At 34.4% G+C, this 19,128-nt stretch overlaps 1 protein-coding gene across 10 annotated transcripts in view; it reads right to left on the minus strand.

Moving 5' to 3' along the window:
* Positions 1-19,128, minus strand: part of ATE1 (arginyltransferase 1) — a 153,349-nt gene that overhangs the window by 39,714 nt on the left and 94,507 nt on the right. The window contains exon 12 of one of the 10 annotated variants that reach the window (XR_004232495.1): positions 16,706-16,837. The exons of the other annotated variants lie outside the window; for them this stretch is intronic. The gene's annotated coding sequence lies outside the window, so the exon portion shown is untranslated. The remainder of the gene's footprint in view (positions 1-16,705; positions 16,838-19,128) is intronic. 10 annotated transcript variants of the gene reach the window in all.

Genomic DNA, 19,128 nt, shown 5'->3' on the forward strand with positions numbered 1-19,128 from the left:
TTCAAATTTTCTTGTATAGTCTTTGAACCTTACAAAATTTGTAATACTATTGCTAGACATGTCAGGCTTATATATAGTTATTTGGCTTTATTTGGTGGAAATAATTATCTGTGTGGTTTATAATACTATCATTAACTTTTAAAAATGATTTTCCATAAAGTTAACTTTTACAATGTAATAAAGAAAAATGTCTAGTCATAACTAAGGACGTAAAAAGGAACAAGAAAAACTAGCATGCTTTGTGTGTATAGAGATTCTAAAAACAAGAATCTTTATACGACCAGAATTTAAATCAAACATTAATAGAAGGAATGAGTAAGCTGTAGAATTTTTTATTCTAAACTCCTTTTCAAATCCCTGAAGTCACTATTAGAAGAAAAATTATATTTTGTATTAAAGCAAATCTTTTAATGACATTTAATGAAATAAAAAAAAAAAACCCTTCAAAACAACTACTGCAAAGTAGTATCAATCAATCCATCAATCAACAAGAATCTAATAAGGCTTTATTATGTATACCAGACTCTATGCTAGGTATTAAGTATACAAAAACAAAGCATTACTTAGTATTTGTATTCTTAACCAGAAACTTTTATATTAATAAAAGTTTTCTCTATTATAAAAATAAAAATTTAAATAAATCAATATTAAAAGAGTTTTTTTAAAGATCAAATTAATGAAAGATTCACAAGAAAAATAACATACTTTCTTCTGTCATCAGAGGTAATAACTGACCTAATGAACCTTTAAAATCATTACAACATTTCAAAGATAAATGAAAATTCTAGCATCACTTGAAAATCCTTTGAATATATAACATTTGGTTATTAGACCTCTTGAAAGTACTGAGGGAAGCTTGTGTTTTCTACATTCTTAAAATACCTTTACTTAAAATATCTCAAATTGTCATCCTATAGTTATACTCCTTTTCTTCAAAGTCCTCGAAAAAGTTACCTAAACTTAACTTCTCCTTTAATTCTTTCTTCAATCTTTTGTAGTCAGGGCTTTTGAACTCATCATTCACTAAAAACAGCTTTCCTCTATCATACCAACAGTCTATTATTTGCCACATTTGAAAGTCTTTTGGTTCTAATCATTCCAAACTTATCTACTATATTTGATCATCAAGGGAGATCTCCAGTCCTGAACTATATCTTGCCACTGAACCCAGTTGCTCTGGAGGAGAAAGTGAGGAAGGTGACCTTGCAGGACCCTCCTCACTCAAATCTAATTCACCTGCATTTCATGGCATCCCTTTCCTAATGTCATGGTCCTCTTCAAGGACAAATGAATAACAACTACTATATTTGACACTCAAAACCATCCTCCTCTCTTAAAAATTCTCCCCTCGGGGTTTTTGTGATAACTATGCTCTCTTGGTTCTCCTCCAACCTGACTAACCTCCATCTTCTCAGGTTATATGCTAACTTATCATCCCTATTGTACTCTTTAATGTTGGACATCAAGATTCTGTCCTCTTTCTGCTTCTCTTTCATCTCTATACTTATTCTCTTGGTAACTTTATGGGCTCCCATGGACTTAATTATCATCTCTTTGCAGATCTCTCTCATATCTACATACATCCAAACTCAAGTCTCTTTTCCAAGTTTCAGTCCTACATCATCACCATGTGTGCCTATTAGATATTCCAACAATATTTTAAACTGAGTCTGTCTGAAACTGAACTTATTATCTTTCCCTCAATTCCTGCCCCTCTCCAAACTTCCCTAGTCCTATCAGAGGCATGACTACTTCCAATCTCAAAGGTTAAGAACCATAGTATTATTTTTAAGTAGACACACTCCCTCAACCCGTATATCCAATTAGTTGCTAATTCTTTCCATTTCTATTTCTACAGCATTTCTCATATCCAAAGCCTTCTTTTCCACTGACCCAACTGCCACTCTAGTACAGGTCCTTTTCTTACTTATTTTTTTAATGGCCTCCTAATTGATTTCTTCACTTCAAATGTTTCACCACTTCATTCCATATCCATATTACATAATACTGCTGAAGGAATTTTTCCTTAAGCATAGAATAGTGGCACTTTTCTAATCTAACTCCTACTGGAGATTTCCTATTACCTCTAATATAAAAAACACAATTAGCTTTTAAGGTCCTACACAACCTAGCTTGAATCTGTCTAGACTCACTGGATACTATCCCCTAACAGTCGAGAAAGAGGACAAACTCTTTGCTCCTCATTCATGACATTCCATCTCCCATCTCTATGCCCTTACACAGGGCATCCTCTTGCCTGAAACACATTCCCTCCTTATTCCTACTTCATGTAGTCTTTTTCTTCATTAAGATGCACTTAATGTACTATCTTCTTCTGTATGATGGTCTTTCTTGATCTCTCCAGTTTACAGTCTTCCTTTCTTCCTCACTACCTTATATTTAAATATGTATATATATTGATTACATGTATATGTGTGTGTAACACACACACACACACACACACACCACTCTACTGGTACTGTATATATTTTCGTTATAATTGTTGTTCCTCCCATTAGACTTATCTTTGAACTTATACCTCTAACAGTGCAAAGTAATATGGTGTTTAATACTTGTCAACTGACCGACAATACTATTAAATACTAGGATAAATAAAATGAAATTGAACATAATCAGCCCTGAAAAAAAATTTGAAAAATGCATTTTTCTCCCTTCACTGCAGAGATCATTGTAGAATATCATTTATAATGTCAAAAAAAGTTAATATGATGAATGGTTTTTATAAACCACTTTTGCTTTTTACTCTTCTTTTTCAATTTGGTACAAAGAATGACTTGCTAGGTATGGGAAGAACGAATATAATTGCTAACAAATGTGATGTAAACAGAGAATACTAATGAAATAAAATTTTAAAATAAAAATGGATAAACATTAGAATTCTTCATCTAAACTGCTAAAAATCCCAACATGGGGTTGCAAATAAAGGTATATTTGAAATCTTGCTTTACCCTCATTTACAAACAACAACAAAAGTTAACTTTCTTTTCAGGAAAGAATAGATGAAAGGAAAAGGAACTGCAACCTTATTTTATAATTTTCACAGAAAACATTCTTATCTAAATGTTAGTATGATATGAGAGAAGTTCACAGCTGTGGCAAGAGAACAAAATCACCACATCCACAAATAAGAGATTGCAAAAATAGAAGTACTGACAGCAGAACAACAGAGCAGAAGAGTCAGAAGCTGGAGTAGCAGCAAATAGAAAGCCAGATGCACAATGGATAGAGCACTGGACTTGGGAGTCAGGAAGACATGAGTTCAAATGCAGCCTGAAAAATCTCATAGCTGGACACCCAGCGAAAGAACTCGGGGAAATGAGTGTGAACCACTACATAGCATTCCCAATCCCTCTGTTTTTGTCCGCTTGCATTTTTTATTTCATTCACAGGTTAATTGTACATTATTTCAAAGTTCTTGTGCAGCAAAATAACTGTATGGATATGTATACATATATTGTATTTAACATATACTTTAACATATTTAACATGTATTGGTCTACCTGCCATCTGGGGGAGAAGGGAGGAGGGGAAAAACTAGAACAAAAGGTTTTTCAATTGTCAATGCTGAAAAATTACTCATGCATATATCTTGTAAATAAAAAGATATAATAAAAAAAGAATACTTCCTTTACTATAAAAAAAAAATCTCATAGCTGAATGACCTTGGATGAATCACTTAACCTCTATTTGTCTATGAAATATTACCACATCATGGCGAAGTGCACAGCTCAATGAAACTGAATTATACTATGTGGGATTACCCAAAGATGGGACTGTCATAGTAAAGAATTCTGACAAAAAGTGGTCCACTAGAGAAGAAAATGGTAAATCCCTCAAGTACCTAGATAAGAAAATTCTATGGGCAGAGGTCCATGATGTCATGAAAAGTTGGACACAACCAAAAGGAATAAACAATAAGGTGACATGGAAAGCAGCAGTAGACTTAATGGAAAGAGAGGCAAACACTGCAGGACACATATGACCAAAGACTGGCAATGGAGTCAAATATGATGCAATTAGCACATAATTATAAAAGAGCATAAGCATGAAGGAGCAAATTTGACTTTTAATCTATGCCTCATTAAAGGCAGCCTTAAAAGAGAATTCTATCAGGTTAGATGGAGCCTTCCCTAATAATGAGATAGGGTTTTACCCAGATATACATTGAAAGGGCTTACTAGATCCCTTGAGAAGGTAAAAAGCAACCAAAGATAATGGTGGCTTGGTTGTTTAAAACACTGGATTGTGGAGTCAGGAGAGACACTAAACAATACAAATTACAAGAAGAGAAAGATATACATATGGGGAAAAAAGAGACTTACCAGAAAGGTGAGGAGAATGACTTGAATCTGAGAATAGGCTTGAATATGAATTGTGTCCATTACTAATGTTAAATAAAACTTATTTTAAGGTTTATACTCATATTAAAACTGAATACGTGAAGATGAAAAGGCAGGAAAAAATATTTATTGAGCACCTACTACGAACCAGGCATTGTGCTAAGAAACTTCTTAAATATTATCTAATTTAATTCTCATAACTACCTTGGGAGGTAGGCACTATTATTATTATTCCCATTTTACAGATGAGGAAACTAAGGCAGACAAAGGGTGACTTGGCTAGGGCCATGCAACTAGGAAATGTCTGACACCAGTTTTGAACTCAAGCCTGACTTCCAATCTTAGCATTCTCTTCACTGCAACACCAGCTGCATAGAATTCAAGATAATTCCTTTAGAGATAGTGACACAAACTGAATTGCCCAAGTGCTACTTGGGTAAGGAAAAGAAAGAAGAAAGTAAGATGAGTGAGACATCGGGCTCCTTGTGGAAAATACCACATGCTGAATGAAGTTCCAGGGTTCCTATGAACATAAGGTTATGTACAACAGAGATTTCTGGGAGAACACTAAAGAGATCCTAGCCTTTTAAACTTCTAAAAGGTGTGGAATACAAAGTTGTTACTCTTTAATTTATCTTTTTGGATAACATTTTCACATATTTTCATTTAATTTCTTTTGTTTCATTATAAAAGTGGAATCACAATTTTACCAGAGCAACTACAATAAGCATCATATATGTCTCCACGTTACTTTCCTGGATTATACACTATTAAGTTTATAATAAAATCAAACATCCATTTGTTGCTATTTGAACCATCTTTCAAAGTCTAATCAAAAGACCAGTAAACTTTGAAAATGCATATTAGTCTTTACAAAAACATTAAATTTTCAGCACTATATGATATCAAGTTACTTTAGGATATTCAAATATAGTCACAGTAATGCTAATAGTAGATCATTAGTTTAGCCTATGTAGGAATTAAGCATTATTAAATTTAAGATCTTCGGTATGCAAAAATTATGTAAATTTATATGATTAAGCAAAATACAACAAAAGTTCAATTATAGGGCAATGATTAAAAGTCCATCTCCACTTTGCCAGATAATTTTCAATATCAATTCAACTAAATAAATATTAAGTTGCTACTACGTGATTAAGCTTTCTTTTCTTGATTCTAGTTTCCAAACATAGCCTATCAAAATCTTAACTGTCATAAACATTTTTATCCCCACATTAAATCATTTCCAAATTTTTACTAACAATATAAAAACAATGAAAACAAGCAGCAGTCTATTTTAATAATGCTTCCATTTTAATATAAAAAAACTGAATGAAAAGGAATAGATGATTTATCAGGATAATGTTTTTAGAAGCACAAAATGATCAATCAAATGTTAGTGCAGAAGTCTTGATATTAAACTTATCAAGACTTCTGCACTAACATTTGACTGGATCATTTTAGATTTAGATTTAGATTCAATCAATGACTTAGAATGACTTTAAAAGATCAGGGGGAAAAAAAAAAAAAAAAACCTGTCCTAGGAGCATTTCCCTTATTATATCAGAGAACTAATTTAAAAGGAAAACTAAATAAAATTGAAAGAAGAAAATAAAAACAAAGAAAATTGTTTATATTGTATTAAAGGTAAATGTTATCATTCCCATTTTCTCTTTCTGTCAAACTGACCTCGTAAGAGAAATGAGACTGGGGAGAAGTTTCATTTCCTTTATTGCAAAGAAGTTGACATCACCGGACTATTCAATTTTCTTTAACTCTCTTGAGAACTAGCAAGCTATGCTTGGGAAGAATTGAAAAGAAGGAAAATAACCTTTATAAGTGAAGCACGCACTTTAGCTTGAAATTCAAACGGCTCACCAGAGAATAGCACTACCGGCTTCCAAAAGGGTATGTAAAATATATCATTACCTAAGTAAATGTAATCATTCTCAGCAGCACTGGGGTGGATCTACCTTTTATGAGTTTATGGAAAGCACCAATGACAATCAAATTAATTTAGGGGGCAACAATTTTATAGAACCATAAAAATTAGGAATGGAAGAAAAGGATCATGCTGTTTAAAATCTTACTCTATTTTATATACTTTATGTACTTTCTTCCTTTCCAGTTTAGCTTTAAATGAAATCTAATATAAAATTCCTACTTATCTAAGAAGAAAATGTCAGAACTGAATAAACATGTAATAAGGAAGATTTTCCTAATATTTAGCATGAATTTGTAACAACTGTGAAATTAATAAAAACAAGGAAGAGGAAAATAATTTATCCTAATAATTTCAGGGGAAACTGTGATTCATATAGAGATAATATGTACGTATGTGTCTCTCTCTATATGTGGATATATATTATATATATAATATATATATGTGTATCTGTATATCTATATTATCTATATATAAATCCATGTACAAATATAAACACACATACATTCATATTCTCTCTCTCAAGTTATTCTACTCAATCAGTATTCACATTTTTGGTACCCAAGAAGTGGATACTATGCAGCCACTTTAAATACTTTCCCAAAACACCCAAATGTATTTATTTGTGTAATGGGGACTGTTGGTCAATAGTGGATATTTGTTGTTTAGGCAGGTCCTGAAATTCAACTTAACAGGGTAGTTTTTCATTACATTTTCACTCAAAAATTTACAGTGAAAACAAGAGCAAATTTCTCAAAACCCTCAAAGAAACCAAGCCCCACTAATAAAATATCCATGCAGTAAAGTAGTATCTGGTAATGATGTTTGTTCTTGTAGTGCTTTTTAAATTTACTTGACAGTCTAAATATATGACAGTTCCTACAACAAAGAGATACATAAAACAAAAATTTTGAACTATTATAAAGTTTCAATTTATATAAACTGCCTATTTCAGTAGATTCCACAACTGTTTAATTACTTGATGGATTTACATATTATTTCAAGTGGATTTATTTCAAATAAAAGGTAGTAAGAGTTTATGTGAGTATACTGAGGACATTCCATAATGCTGTTAGCTATCACAATACTAAACTATTTCTACATTTAGATACTCTGGTATCAAAGCAAAGAACTTGAAATGATCCACAATTTTAACAACATAAACACTTTATCTATCAGTACAGATAAATAAATAAATAAAAACTCTTTCATAAAACTGTTGTGGCTACAATTTATAATACTTGACCACCAACCTCCTAGTGATGAGTCTGTACTTAGCTAGTCTTAGGTAACAGATCCATTGTTGGGCTTATATTTGAAGCATTTCTAGTCTGTCAGGCCCACTAGAATGTGTGTGGTGCTCCACTGTCATAGTCTTCAAGGGCCCAAAAGGGAAGAGGGAAAATGGAGCAGTGGAAAATGTGTTTGATTTACAATCAAAGCACTTAGATAGTTCTCACAAACTATCTGTGAGAACTTGGGCAAATCATTTGACATGACAACTTCTCTGGGACTCAAGTTTCCTCATCTGTTAAATGAGGTGTTTATAAAAGACAAAATGATTCTCTGAGATCCCTTCCAGTTATAACTACATAATACTATGATGCTAAGAAGCATTATAAAAGAAAATGACATAAAAACAACCTATTCATTATGTACAACCTGATGCTCATTATGAATTATAATTTATCTGTACTGTAATATAATGTTTCTTAATCTACTTTGTGTCTTTTTTATTTATATAAACAATTTGCTTTTCTTTTTTTTTTAAACAGACTTTTATTTAACATGTAAGCAGTAATCATATAAAACCAGAAGCCAGAATTATATACAATGAAGAAAGCAGTGTTTTTTAAAGCAAGGCTATCCGTTATCATCACTATTATTTAATAAAGTACAAGAGATGCTAGCTATGACAGTAAGAGCTATTATATGACAGTGACTTTAGCAACCATTCAGAAAGATACTAGAGGAGACCCTGTATTAATGCTGAACTCAGAACTGCATGCTGTTTAGCAAATTCATTGCTTATTGTCATCACTTCTGAGTTTTAATTCAAGGATTGATAGAACCACTTTTGGTTTGGTAGTGGGATTCCTGAGGGATATTGTTTTTGGTCACAAGGACACAAAGACTCTGAAGAACAGTATCACAGTAACAAAAAAAAGAAGCTAACCATAAAATATGACTATGGTGAGAGTGAAGATCAAAGCAAAAACTCAGAAGATGACAATGATATCAAAACATCTACAAAGTCTCAAAGGGAAAAAAAATTAATTGGACACAAGCCCAATAAGAATTTCTAGAAAAGCTAAAAAATTATTTTCAAAATCAATTAAAAGTGGAAGAGGCAAAATTAGGTAACGAGAAGAGAGCAAAGGAAGTACATTTTTTTCTTTTTAGTCTTCATTTATTCCAGAAATATGTATTATGTAATTGCTATGAAAATCCTGTATACAAAGGTCTATCATTTTTCTTTTTTCAATAGCATTTTACATGCAAAGATAGTTTTCAACATTCACCTTTGAAAATACTTGTGCTCCACATTTCTCCCTCTCCACTCCCCCCCCCCCCCAACACAGCAAGCAATCCAATATAGGTTAAATAAATGCAATTCTTCTAAACACATTTCCATTTGTTGCGCTGTGCAAGAAAAATCAGATATAAAAAAAAAATGAGAAAAACAAACAAGCAAATAAACAACAAAAAGGTAGAAATATTATGCTTTGATCCATATTCAATCACCATAGTTCTCTCTCTCATCAAAAAACTAAAGGACTAATTTATAGAACTAGAAAAAATAAAAATGAAATTGATCTAGAGAACAGGTCAAGAATTATGAAGAGAAATAGTGAAAAACAGTGAAAAGGGTAGCAAGCACCATTAAATACTGAACTATATTAAAAATCAGAATTCATCAAAACTGCTTAACATTGGTTAAAAAAAGAGAGAAGTTAATCTTTGGAATAGATGTGTCACATAACACACACACAAAAGCAAATGAACACGGTTGCCAAAGTAATTTTTCTTAAGTCTTAAGTACTGTTATTTCTTTATTTTAAACAATTCCAGTGGCTTATCACTATTATAAAATAAGAATTCCTGTTCAGCTTTTATAAAGCTTTCACAATCTAGTTCCAACCTATCTTTCCAGTCTCCTCAGTCATTTCCCCTTATAATTATGCCATTTGTCCAAACTCATATGCCCACAATACTCCATCTCCTGCCTCTGGGCTTTGTACTAGCTATTTGTTATTACCCAGGCACTCTCTCCTTTCCTTTGCCTCCCTCAACAGCTTTTCTTCCTTTTAGGTGCATGTCAAGAACCAACTTGCTCCCATGAAACTTTTCCTTCCTGTTCCTTTTATATCTATTGCCCTTCCAAATTACTTTGATTTGTATTTTGGTAAATATCAGGACATTTAAGGAAGAAACTAGTAGTCGGAAGAATCTAGAAAGGCCTCATTTTTGTTGGGCTGTTATTAAAGCAAATGGACTTAATGCATAATATTCTTTTTTCCCCACCCTTAAATCCCATACCTTCCAATATACCTTTATGTGTTGTTTTAGCCCCTTAGAATAGGGACTACTTAAGGATAGAGGGCATCTTTTTTGCATTCCTAGTATTTGCATTCCTAGACATCTAAGTCCTTTTCAGGACTGCTTTCTGCCTTTGACATCTATCTGATCCACCTAACTCTTATTTTCTGGCTCCAAGAAGCTATAGCATGCACAGTGATCATATTCTAGTAAATCATTTTGGCAGACAGGCTAAACCAGACAGAGTAAAAAAATAAGGCTGAGGGTAACCAATGGGTCTCAAACATACTGGCTAATTAGGGAGTGAGTGGGAGGTGGGGAGTTGTACCCCAAGGATGTAGAGACTTCCCTGGGTGGAACTGGAGAATAACAACTTATTCCAACAGCTATAAAGACAGTTGATGAAGATGTATGGAGCACTTAAGAGTTTGGTTACATATCAAAGATGTCCACCTCATTCACTAAATCCCAGGCCATCACCTGATTTCTTGACTGCTCTGCCACTGAACACTTTAGAAGAGAGAATGAGGTTAACGACTTCATGTAACTTTTCCTCACTTAAATCCTATTTATGCACGAATCAAAACATCACCCATAACATTTTACTATTTTTACCTATCTCAAAGTCTTGTGGCAACAGGTAAGTGATGAAGCAGCAGATACAGATACACTGGGAGCTGGCCCAGGTCATCTTCTCACTGGAAGCAGCAGTGAGATTCAACAATCCTTTGGGTTTCTGTGCAGCTTTTAAGGTACCCCAAAAATTGTCTCCTTACCCAATCCTGGCCTGATTACCACAGCAGGTGGGGAATCTCATCTGGCACTGTACACGTACACACACACACACACACACACACACACACACTCTTCTGCAAAGATGATTCCACTCACCATCAGTACATGGAATGTGAGCACACTTATAGACAACACAAAATCCAATAGACCTAGAAGATAAATGGCTCTTGTTGTACGAGAACTTCAGAGGTATCGCATCCAAATAGCAGCCCTGAGTGAAACAAAGTTGGCAAATAAAGGCTAAGTTACTGAAGTCAGAGCTGGATACATATATTTCTGGAGTGGCCACAGTGAGGGGGAATGCCATGAAGCCAGTGTAGGTTTTGCAATCAAAACTAATATAGTAAACAAGCTCACATGCCTTCCAAAAGTAGTGAATGACAGGCTCATGACAATGTGATTGCTACTTGCAGGAAAACACCAAGACACCATCATCAGTGCCTATGCTCCCATCATGATAAAACATGATGAGGTCAAAGAAAAATTTTATGAAGACCTGGAGACCCTTACATAAATGTGCCAAAAGAGGACTATTTTATAATTATAAGCAAGTTTAACTTTAGAGTAGGTTCAGACTACCACTTAAAGCAAGGAAACCTTGGGAGGAATATAGCTTCAAACAGCAATGGCCACTTATGACTTAAGACTTATGATCTTTTCATCACTCACACTGTCTTCCATTTACTTAAATGGTAAATATTTTGTGGATGCATCCTCAAAACAAACCTTGGTATTTAATAGACTTATGCAATTGTAAAAAGAGACAGAATGTAAGTGAAGAAGGCAATATGTGGTGCTAAGTGCTGAGCTGATCCCAGATTTATGCTCTCCAAACTAAATATTCACATTCAACTTAGGCATCAGCCCCTAAGCAAAATGACTACCAGAAGAATTCATGTCAACAGATTAGCGTACTTATCTGAGCTGGAACTATTTAGTGCCAACTTGAAAGCTGAGTCAACAAACAGCTGGCAACAGTGAAGCTAAAACAGAGTGGGCAGCTCTCAGAGATTTAGCATACAGTACTGCATTTACTCATCTGGGTCTGAACACTTGCAAACATCAAGACTGGTTTGAGGAAAATGATGGGGGGAGGAGGGGAATCCAAAGCTACTAAATGAAAAATGAGACATATGCAGTGTTTACCAGCGGAGAAGGCAGCATTTAACTCCATCAAAAGTAAAGAACAAGCTAAGTTTAGAGAAATGAGGAATTTTTGACTCAGGAAGAAGGCAGATAAAATTCAGTTTTATGCTGACAGGAGCAGTCCTAAGTGCCTTTATGATAACCCTGAAGCCTATTTATGGGCCAAAGACTTATGATGGATCTCACCTACTCTACAGATAGAGCAACATTATTAGTGATAAGGCCATGATCCTAGAGAGATAAGTTTAACACTTCCATAGTATTCTCAAAAGACCATCAACAATCAATGCTGAACCCTTTTTGTAGTGGCTAGAAACTGGAAACTGAATGGATGCCTATCAGTTGGAGAATGGCTGAATAAATTGTGGTATATGAATATTATGGAATATTATTGTTCTGTAAGAAATGACCAACAGGATGATTTCAGAAAGGCCTGGAGAGACTTGCACGAACTGATGCTGAGTGAAATGAGCAGGACCAGGAGATCATTATATACTTCAACAATACTATATGATGACCAGTTCTGATGGACCTGGCCATCCTCAGCAAGGAGATCAACCAAATCATTTCCAATGAAGCAGTAATGAACTGAACCAGCTACGCCCAGAGAAAGAACTCTGGGAGATGACTAAAAACCATTACATTGAATTCCCAATCCCTATATTTATGCCCACCTGCATTTTTGATTTCCTTCACAAGCTAATTGTACAATATTTCAGAGTCTGATTCTTTTTGTATAGCAAAATAACGGTTTGGTCATGTATACTTATTGTGTATCTAATTTATATTTTAATATATTTAACATCTACTGGTCATCCTGCCATCTGGGGGAGGGGGTGGGGGGTCAGAGGTGAAAAATTGGAACAAGAGGTTTGGCAATTGTTAATGCTGTAAAGTTACCCATGCATATAACCTGTAAATAAAAGGCTATTAAATAAAAAAAAAAAAAAAAAGAAAGAAAGGAAAAAAAAAAAAAACAATCAATGCTGAAGCCATTAACTGTTGGGCTGAGGTCAACCTAGGGTTGAAGTCAATCCCTCCCTAGCTGAAGAAATTATGATACAGAACATGTTTTGTCCAAGGTCATATAACTAGCAAAGGATCTGACGATGGATTCAATTTTAGGTCTTCCTTATTCCAAGTCCTGTAGTCTATAAACTCTACCACCCAGTTGTAAGGAACAGGAGAATAGATTTATTGCACATCAAACATATCTGTGTTAAACCTGATATGACCCAAAAAAAGAAGGAGCTGACAAGGGACTCATGACTATATTGTCACAGGCCAGGGGAGTTTGTATTTCAAACTCACTTGCTTATAAACAGTATGTCATCTGACTTATGACTAGTAATATAGACTATTCTACAAGTAGAAAAGAATAATTAGTAAATAACTTGAGAATTATAGTCTTTAAGCTTTTTGAGGATAGGAGAGGAACTTCTTCATCAAAATTTTTGTTTCACAACTACTCAGTACCCAGCACAGTGCCCCTGCACATCATATATTGTATAAAGGTTTGTTAAGTGAATAAAGGCATAAAAATGCTGTAATGAAATTTGGATGACAAAGCTGTCAAAACCTGAGAAAAGAGAGAGAGAGAGAAAAAGATAAAGTATGTGCTTAATGAAGAAAGAGAAGGAGGGTAGAGCAAAGTAAAATGGAGGGGAAGGTCACATTGGTCCATGACTGTAATTCCAACTACTGGGAAGGCTGAGGCTGGTTGATCTCTTGAATTTAGGAGTTAAGCTACAGTGTCCTAGTGGACTAGCTGTTCATACTAGATATAGGATGAATAAGGTGAGACCTCAGGAGTAGAAGCCAAAAGGCTGTCTGAGGAGGCATAAATTAGCCCAAGACCAAAATGGAACAGGTCAAAGCCAATCAGAATAGGATTAGGCTTCTGAGTAGTTCCTGTACTTCTGGCCTTAGCAAGATAGAAAGATCCAGTTTTAAAAGAAAAGGCATGATCAAAATGGGAAAAAGCTATGACAATGAGAAAGTGCCAATAACAAAAAATAATAATAATAATAATTAATTAATTAGCAGCTGCTACTAATTAGTGCATTAGCTATACCATGTGAACCTATTCAAAATAATGATTAATTTGTACTTTTTTTTCCATACATCTATGACTATAAGAAGAAAAAACTATAACACTGTTCTTTCAAAACAAATTAAGTATTTAGTCTACTTACTTATGGTTACAGCTATGACAACACTTGAGTTTTAATCTGTTGCTGAGAGAAATCAGCAACTTTATGATTTGAAATTGAATTAAGTGTTTATCCAAAGAATGAAAGAATGATGTTCAGTTAACATACAGGTATGACAAGGGTGGCACTTAAAATTTTGAAACAAACAGTTCAATTATTACAAATATGTGCTTAGTCTTGGATAAGACAAGGACTATTATTTAAGTTTTTTAGGCATCCCCTTTGAATATTTATTTTTTTGTTTATTCAGTAAATAAAGGCATATTCTCTTCTGTTAATTAAAAATATATTTTAGTTAATATTATTTTAAGTTCTTCAGGTATTTAGTCCTGGTATATGCAATTAAATATGTTTTCTACAGCATTGTTGTGAGATTACTGGGAAGCCACATCTCTATTCTTAAATCTAGTCATTTCTAGTTTAACTTTTAATTTAAAAAAAAAGAAAGAAAGAAAAGAAAAAATTATAAAAATATACATCTAGAAAATTGAGCTTAACACAATAAAGTGAAACTGAGCCCTTTGTTTTTATTATTTTACTTAGAATAATAATTTGAACATTGCCTTAGGCAATGTCTGGAAACAGTAATATTTCAAAAGCAGTGCTAGACTAACAAAATCCTTGCATTTACCCATGTTCAAAAAGCGAATAAAACTTCTTGCCAATATCTTATCCAACACTAACCAAACTTACTAAACTTACAAAACTGATCCCAACAAAAAATTCTGCAAAGCCTTAGGGAAATCATTTATTAGCATTAATCTGAACTTTAAAAGACATAAAAATACTTAGCACTATATAAGACTCTTCTTATTGTGACCCCATTTCATAAAGTATGTTAAAGTTCTATTACTCTCATGATGCTATTATGGAAAGCAATTTATCAGCCAGGAGTCTGCCTGACTCCATGGAGCTGAACTGGAATGCACTGCCTTGAATAAATGTTGGCAGAAATTTCATTTCTAGGTCATGTACTCTATTCCAGAAGAAAATCAAGCCACCATGACACAGAGCCCACAACACATTCCTGATGGAAGTGTGCTGTAATGGTATCATTCATGCTTTATCTCTTAGGGCAGTTTCATAGACACATTCCAATACTTGAGAATAATATGAACTTTTTTAAAAAATCAGTTAAGTGATAAGAAGGGAGGGTTGATTACTGGGTGAAAAGGAATTCCCATCCTCGCAGTCCTATTACAATAAGAATATGATAAAACTAATAAAATACTGATTCTATGACTCTCTGTTCATCCATATAACAGTTTACTCCACATATATCTCAGTCACGTGATTTTAATAAATCCCGGTTACATTGGATTACATATGATTATAGTAACAAATTAATAAAAAAAATACTTGGTTCCTAGCACAATAATTAGCGCACTATAGATGCTTAATAAATGTTTACTGATTGACTGCAGGTGGAATCTTAAGACCAGGTCCTTCGATGCTTCATCCAACACTGCCCTGCAGCTTTCTCACATTCTGCTATTCTCTTTCTCAAGATTCTCTCCATCTGCCCCACCAGAGCTAATTCATTAGTCCAGGAGAAAAAAAAAATGCTTTCAGATTTGCATAAGAATATACTAAAAGGAAATAAATTCTTAAATTAAAATTTAAGTGGATAGTTTCATGTTCCATGGGCACATGTTGTCAGTGGCACAGTAGACGAGTTTCTTTTGACCTTCTATGAAAAACTCTTAAGTATCCTAATCATTCTGGTTTCAGCTATTCATAGTTGTTGACTAAGAGGTCTGAAAAAGACCTTTTAAACTCAATCACAGAGGCCACGCACTTGTTTCTAAGGGCAGTACTTTGTAAAACAAACAGATTTATGGATATAAATTTCTATTTTTCAAAAGTCTCGAGGGAAAGAGATTCTACCCTCCTAGATAACGTTTAAACATAACAACCACGTAACATTTCTCTATTCTTCAATACAGAAATGTACAGTATTCACAACATTTTTTAGATGATTCATTTCTCCACAAAACATATCAAACCCTCAATTGCCCTTATTACACTTTGACTCTCCAATCCTATTTTTCAAGCAACTACTCTTTCTCAACTATCACAATTCAAAATGCATAAGGACATATTTAAGTAACTAGTAAAATTTTTTTAAATTGTCCATATGATGGGGGGAGAGAATAATCATAACCTGTGCTAATCATGACATTAAATCCGGGGTAATTGTCAACTGACTCATCTGCCCCAATGTATGTCCAATATATGCAGGAATAACCAAAAAAATATGAAAAGTTAAATCTGACAAGTTAAAAGTTAACCAAAAACTTAGGCCATGGAAAATTTTCTCATTTGTTAAGAGATAATGCCCATGTTCTAGGGAAGGATGAGCTCCTGGGTTAAGAAAAATTCTGAGCTGAATCAAGGCCACTAGAGTGAATCCTCAGTCTACAAGAAGAGGATCAAAGTCAAACACGGGATGAGTTGGACTCTCTTTTCTTCCTTCAATTTCTCTTCTTTCATATCTTGCACCAATGATAATATTAAAAGATCCTAAAAACTCAGATTTTGGAGAAGAAATCAGTAAGTAATTCAAAAAGCATTTAGTGTTTACCCCAGACAATACATTAAGTGCTGGGGATACCAAAAAAAAAAAAAAAAATTAGTAATAGGGGTCCATTTAACATGCAAATAACCATGCACATACAACACATGATATATGAGATTATACACATCACCTTTAGACCCAATTGAAGACCACTCAGAACTTGAAACCAAGAAGTCTTGGGAATAGCACTGCTTCCAGCTCAGTGCCCTCAGTCATCACACTGGAAAGCAATCTCTGTGGAGAAGTAGGCTGGCAACTGCTCCTGTAGGTGTTACAGACACATCTACTGTAGAGCCAGAGAATATCAGAAAGTGATGAGATTTCATCAGTGCAGATGACATGAAAAAAGAGGCAGGACCATCTGCTTTGGTGCTATACCCTAAGGATCCTAAGATCCTTTCCAATTTGACTTGCAGCTAAAACTTTCTCTGTGTTGTTTCCCCCTATTAGAGCATGAGCTCCTTGATAGCAGGGCCTTTTTACTTCTCCCTTTGTATCAGCAGAGCTTTTATAAGTTTGTATATAGCAAATGCTTAATAGATGCCTTATTTACTCATTCACTCCCCACTTAGCCTTCCAGAGGCAAGAGAAAGTGGGCAAATAGGCTCTCACTTGTCAAGAATGAGAACTTTCCTGTACAAAAGAGGACAGCCGAGAAGTCATTTTTGGAGAAACACGCTGTTCTCCTGCTTGTAAGTGAATGCAATGGACTTTAGACAAAGCTCTAGTATCTCTCCAGTCTTTCTGGAGGGCATGAACAGTCATAAGCAATATAATTTAATAAATTACAAGTTAAAACACTTAAGTGTTTTACTACCACTGTGGTTTCAACTCCATGGAACAAGCTGCTCCCCACATTTTAAATTCCTCAACTCTGATCTCTTTACTAAGCTTTGAATGACTCCTCTTCTCTTCTTAGACTCTTCTCCCTTCTATTTGAAGAGCTAGAGGATGGAGTATCAAACTCCTTCCAATGCCTTTCTTTCTAGAGGGCAAAACTGGACTTCTCTGGCTCACTCCACTTTGCATCTGCTACTCTCCCTGGTTTCAATGCCAAGGAACAAGATGTCTTTGTACTCCATTTTCCACTCCCCCTCACTTTTCTATTTCCTTTTGTGTGATATCTCCTTCCATCAGACAGTAAGTTCCTTGCAAGCAGAGTCTTAACATTTCATAAACTATATTCCCAATACTTAGCATAGTGCCTGGCATACAAATAAGTCTTAATAAATATTTATTTGATTACATGTTCATGAACTCCGAAATTCCTTTATCTGATTGAAGGCTGAAAAAAATCATCACTAAAGAAAATCATTCCTTAAAAATTAGAATTGAGCAAAGAGAAGCTAATGATTTCATGAGACAACAAAAATCATTCAAAACAAAATCAAAATAATGGAGAAAAAAAGAAGATGGAGATGTAAAATGCTCTAATGGAAAAAAACACTGATCTAGCTAGATCAATTGGAAATTGATCCAAGAGAGATCATTTAAGAATTACTCAACTGCCTGAAAGCATAATCTAAAAAGGAGTGTTGTAACCTCCTACCAAGGCCACTGATTGCCAGGGCTATACATACCAATCTTCCCCAGAAACACATGAAGACAAGCCATTGTTTAGGTGCCAAACAACCTTTCTTTATTGGTAATCTCAGCAGGGGTTAACAGGAAGCAAGAGCAAGCGTATATGTCTTTTTCTGCATCTCTGCCTCTCTCTACTTCTCTTTGCATCCTTCTTGCCTAGGGACTCAAAGTTGATTATTTATATTTACTCTCCTCTGGGATTACCCAGCCCACTCAGCACTGCAGAGGTGGATCCACAGAAAGGAGATACCTGGAGTTAGTGCTGTGTCCTAAGAAAAGATCTAGCAAGAGGACACACCCCTTACCATCTCAAGAAACCTTTAATACCTGTAAGACACAACCTCCTGCCTCAAAGGCCAAGCCTTTTTACCTCCTGGGTCCACCCTACCAATGGACATGGCATACATGGCAATTTTCAGAAGGAAAAGTCCCTAACAGAACATGAACAGCATCTTTCAAAAATTATCAAGAAAAACCAGAAGCAGAGGGTAAACAATTGTTGAAAGAATCTACCAAACACCTCCTGAAAGAGATCCCAAAATGAGAACTCCAAAAATAGTGTAGTCAAATTCCAGAATTATTAGGACAAGGAGAAAACATTGCAAACAGTCAGAAAGAAACAATTCAAAACAGTTAGGATTACACAGGTTGCTTTTACATTAGAGGATCAGTGAGCTCGAGATATGATATGTCAGAAAGCAAAGAAGCTTGGACTACATAACCAAGAATCAACTACCCAGAAAAATTTTGCATAATCGTTCAGGGGAAATGATGGAAATTCAATGAAATAGGGGACTTTTAATCATTTCTGATGAAAAGACAAGAACTGAACAGAAAATCTGATCTTCAAATACAAGACTCACAAGAAGGATAAAAAAGTAAACAGGAAAAAACCCCCACAAAAACACGTTATTCAAATGTTATACTCTTTATATCTCTACACAGGAAGATGATAGTAGCACTTAATTC

The sequence above is a fragment of the Sarcophilus harrisii genome, chromosome 2 (assembly GCF_902635505.1).
Source record: "Sarcophilus harrisii chromosome 2, mSarHar1.11, whole genome shotgun sequence".
NCBI classification, from domain to species: domain Eukaryota; kingdom Metazoa; phylum Chordata; class Mammalia; order Dasyuromorphia; family Dasyuridae; genus Sarcophilus; species Sarcophilus harrisii.